The sequence below is a fragment of the Cherax quadricarinatus genome, chromosome 6 (genome assembly GCF_038502225.1).
Source record: "Cherax quadricarinatus isolate ZL_2023a chromosome 6, ASM3850222v1, whole genome shotgun sequence".
NCBI classification, from domain to species: Eukaryota; Metazoa; Arthropoda; class Malacostraca; order Decapoda; family Parastacidae; genus Cherax; species Cherax quadricarinatus.
The window spans coordinates 26,802,345-26,807,344 of NC_091297.1; the positions used below are offsets into that span (position 1 = coordinate 26,802,345).

The 5,000-nt window shown below is 46.0% G+C and overlaps 2 protein-coding genes across 3 annotated transcripts in view; one reads left to right on the forward strand and one right to left on the reverse strand.

Moving 5' to 3' along the window:
* The window catches only part of LOC128691962 (uncharacterized), a 385,950-nt gene that overhangs the window by 94,940 nt on the left and 286,010 nt on the right, over positions 1 to 5,000 (forward strand). The gene's annotated exons all lie outside the window — the stretch shown is intronic.
* Positions 1 to 5,000, reverse strand: part of LOC128692767 (uncharacterized) — a 146,162-nt gene that overhangs the window by 72,204 nt on the left and 68,958 nt on the right. The gene's annotated exons all lie outside the window — the stretch shown is intronic.

The window sequence follows — 5,000 nt, forward strand, 5'->3', positions numbered from 1 at the left end:
CTCCTGGCCCTGCCTCTTCACTGTTTACTACTGGGTCCTTTCTCTTCCTGCTCCATGAGCTTTATCAAACCTTGTCTTAAAACTGTATGGTTCCTGCCTCCACTACGTCACTTTCTAGGCTATTCCACTTCCTGACAACTCTGACTGAAGAAATACTTCCTAACATCCCTTTGATTCGTCGGAGTCTTCAACTTCCAATTGTGACTCCTTGTTTCTGTGTCCCCTCTCTGGAACATCCTGTCTTTGTCCACTTTGTCAGTTCCTAGCAGTATTTTATATGTCGTTATCATGTCTCCCCTGACCCTCCTGTCCTCGTGTCGTCAGGCCGATTTCCCTTAACCTTTCTTCGTAGGAAAATCCCCTTAGCTCTGGGACTAGTCTTGTTGCAAACCTTTGCATTTTCTCTAATTTCTTGACGTGCTTGACCAGGTGTTGATTCGAAACTGGTGCTAAATACTTCAATATGGGCCTGGCGTATATGGTGAACAGAGTCTTGAACGATTCCTTACTGAGATATCGGAACGCTGTTCTTAGGTTTACCAGACGCCAGTATGCTGCAGCAGTTATCTGGTTGTGCGCCTCAGGAGATGTGCTCGGTATTATACTCGCCCCAAGATCTTTTTTCCTTGAGTGAAGTTTGCAGTCTTTGGCCACCTAGCCCATACTCTGCGGTCTTCTTTGCCCTTCCCCGATCTTCATGACTGCATTTGGCGGGGTTAAATTCAAGGAGTCAGTTGCTGGACCTAGCTTTAGCCTGTCCAGGTTTTTGTATTCCTGCCTGGTCCTCGACCGATTTAATTTTCATTAACTTCACATCTGCAAATAGGGACACTTCTGAGTCTATCCCTTCCGTTGTGTCATTTACATATACCAAAAACAGCACAGGTCCTAGGACTGACCCCTGTGGGACCCCCTTGTCACAGGCGCCCAATCTGACGCCTCGTCACGTTCCATGACTCGTTGTTGCCTCCCTGTCAGATATCCTCTGATACATTGCAGTGCTTTTCCTGTTATGCGTGCCTGATCCTCTAGCTTTTGCATTAACCACTTGTGAGGAACTGTCGAAGACCTTCTTGCAGTCCAAGAAAAGTGTGTGTGTGTGTGTGTGTGTGTGTGTGTGTGTGTGTGTGTGTGTGTGTGTGTGTGTGTACTCGCTTATTTGTACTCGCCTAATTGTGGTTGCAAGGGTCGATATTCGGCTCCTGGCCCTGCCTCTTCACTGAGTGCTACTAGGTCCTCTCTCTCCCTGCTCCATGCGCTTTATCATACCTCATCTTAAAGCTATGTATGGTTCCTGCCTCCACTACCTCACTTGCTAGGCTATTCCACTTCCTGACTACTCTGAAGAAATACTTCCTAACATCCCTTAGACTCATCTGGGTCTTCAACTTCCAATTGTGACCCCTTGTTTCTGTGTCCCCTCTGTGTGTGTTTGTGTGTGTGTGTGTGCACTCACCTATTTGTACTCACCTATTTGTGGTTGCAGGGGTCGAGTCTTAGCTCCTGGCCCCGCCTCTTCACCGGTTGCTGCTGGGCCCTCTCTCCCTCCCCGCTCCATGAGCTTTATCAAACCTCGTCTTAAAACTGTGTATGGTTCCTGCCTCCACTTCGTCATTTTCTAGGCTATTCCACTGCCTGACAACTCTATGGCTGAAGAAATACTTCCTAATATATCTGACTCATTTGTGTCTTCAACTTCCAATTGTGGCCTCTTGTTTCTGTGTCCCCTCCCTGGAACATCCTGTCTTTGTCCACCTTGTCTATTCCACGCAGAATTTTATATGTCGTTATCATGTCTCCCCTGACCCTCCTGTCCTCCAGTGTCGTCAGGCCGATTTCCCTTAATCTTTCTTCATAGGACATTCCCCTTAGCTCTGGAACTAACCTTGTCGCAAACCTTTGTACTTTCTCTAGTTTCTTGACGTGCTTTATCAAGTGCGGGTTCCAAACAGGTGCTGCATACTCCAGTATGGGCCTGACATTGTGTGTACTCACCTAGTTGAGGTTGCGGGGGTCGAGTCCGAGCTCCTGGCCCCGCCTGTGTGTGTGTGTGTGTGTGTGTGTGTGTGTGTGTGTGTGTGTGTGTGTGTGTGTGTACTCGCCTATTTGTACTCACCTATTTGTGGTTGCAGGGGTCGAGTCCTAGCTCTGGCCCCCTCCTCTTCACCAGTTGCTACTGGGCCCTCTCTCTCCCTGCTCCATGAGCTTTATCAAACCTCGTCTTAAAACTGTGTATGGTTCCTGCCTCCACTACGTCACTTTCTAGGCTATTCCACTGCCTGACAACTCTGACTGAAGAAATACTTCCTAATATCTCTGACTCATTTGTGTCTTCAACTTCCAATTGTGGCCTCTTGTTTCTGTGTCCCCTCCCTGGAACATCCTGTCTTTGTCCTGTGTGTGTGTGTGTGTGTGTGTTTTACCTTTTTGTTAATTAAACATTGGAAACAAATGTAATGTTCCGGTCGGTGGGATAGGGGGGAGCTCCACGGAGGGGTACAGTTAGCCCCCTTCCCCCCCAAGGGAAGATACTGCTAGGGAGAGAAACGAGGACGGCAGCAGAATTTCTATACATGGGAGGGTCCCACATGGGAGGGTCCCACATGGGAGGGTCCCACATGGGAGGGTCCCACATGGGAGGGTCCCACATGGGAGGGTCCCACATGGGAGGGTCCCACATGGGAGGGTCCCACATGGGAGGGTCCCACATGGGAGGGTCCCACATGGGAGGGTCCCACATGGGAGGGTCCCACATGGGAGGGTCCCACATTGGAGGGTCCCACATTGGAGGGTCCCACATTGGAGGGTCCCACATTGGAGGGTCCCACATTGGAGGGTCCCACATTGGAGGGTCCCACATTGGAGGGTCCCACATGAGTTACTGTCTAGAGGGAGGGGGGGGGGAATGGCTTAGGAGTCTTGTTTTAAAGCAGCATTCTTGCTAATGTTATTTCGGTGGTTTGGGAAGCTGAGGGAAAACTTGGGGGGGGGGGGGCTGAAGCCCTCAGCCTTCCCCTCATTGGCGCCGCAACTAAAGGGACTCACGAGGGCAGCATCTGGTGATGGGCAGGAACCAGATAATTGGCAGAAGTAGAGAAAAAAGTAATGAAAATGATGCAGGTGTGGATGGAAGAGGAGAAGGAATACATAAATTCACTAAACACTTGTGATATACAATAAATGCTAAATTGTTAAATAATTTGAGAAGAAAATAAGAATTTTGACATACAAAAAAAAAATACTGAAATAACTTGTGGCGGGTAAAATATTCTTCTTTCATATAGTTATACACTCTGTATAACTAAGTATAACTAATTATACTCCCAGTATGACCTCTTAATTTCAGTTATCTCTCATTAATTTCACAGCATTTAAAATATACTCTGGGCTCGAGTGTTCGTAGTCAGGTACAGGAACTAAGTGTTTGTCTTCGACTGAGTCTGTATCGAAATGAAAATGGTCTGTGACAAGGATGAGATATATATACAAAGCATTTTGCAACAGCCAGACTGTGGCGCACATTTCCCGATGCTGAGATAGAGAATATAACAGATACTCTGGTTTAATTCTTCCTGTTGATGTTTCTCTCAAAGCATATGGTGTAAATTGTTAATAAAACAAAAAAAAACCTCAGCAAGTTGAAGAATGAGAGACTTCTGCAATATTTGGGAATCTTTATTGAGGAAACGTTTCGCCAGCCTGTGGCTTCTTCAGTCCAGTAAAGAGAACAAAAGGAGCAGCTTGAGGTAATTAGTCCCTCTCCCTGGAGTTGGCGTGTCCAGTCCATCAATCTCGAGGACATACTGATGGACTGAGCACATAGACTCTAGGCTGAGAGACTGATTACCTCAGATCTCCCGCCATTCTCTGTATTGGATTGAAGAAGCTACTGCCTGGCGAAACGTTTCATCAACAGAGATTCCCAAATACTGTAATAAGTCTCATTTTTAAACTCTCAAAGCCACCCTTACAACTACCCAAAGTATTTGATGTTGGTTGACGCCTGGTTGATCAGGCTTTCATCCATCGTGCAGCCTGGTCATACACCCGGCTGCGGGGGCGTTGACCCCTGGAACACCCTTCAGGTATACTAAGTAGGTAACACTGTTTCACTCTCCTACAACTGTTACAAAACCGAAATGTTGATATCATATATCCTTCCTAAGTAAGTGCCTATCCAACTCGAACTGAATTTCAGTTCTGTCCTGCTTAGATAACGCAAAAAACTTATATTTATACTAATGGAAGCAAGGGGCTAGTAACCCCTTCTCCGAGGCAGGGTCACCCTGCCTCGGTGGGAGACCCCTCATCGTTCACCTTTCATGATAGGTTAAGATTCTCATTGTATCTTCACAGGAAAAATTCCTCGCACACGAGATTGTCATTGTTCTGTGTTTTGCAATGCATTTGTATCCATTCTGTAACATGGATAATAACTGCAGCAGTCTAAATGAAGCCCTACCATTGATGTAGGGTTGCAGTTTAATCGGTCTTATTTTACACATGCAAGACCTAACTCCGCATTAATGACTTGGACGAGGAAATAAAAAGCACACAAGTAAATTGCCTGTTGGAAAAACTACACTGACAAATATTTTCAAAAAGGATTAAAGAACTTCCAGATAAAAAAAAAAAGTTAATTTTGTGGTCATGAAAGTGATTGATGCAGTTCATTGTGGCCCGGGATGAGTCCTGCTCCTCTATAATGAAGTTGTCGCATATAACCTAAGTAATGTAGAACTTTATCATACCAAATGAGAAAAAAACTTCGCAGTCACGAAGAACAGAATTCTAAAGCACGGACACAGTGCCAAAATGCTCAATAATCGTCTCAGTGGAAAGAGGGGGAGCCAGCCAGAGAGCCAGTTGGCTGGATTCCATCTTGAACAGAGCCAGAAGTTTGTTAGTAATGCCCCTTATGCATGAAGGGAGAGTGTTGAAGATTTACTGTCCCTTAACACGTGTTGAGTATTTTGTATTCAGTTTCGTCTTTAAAGTAG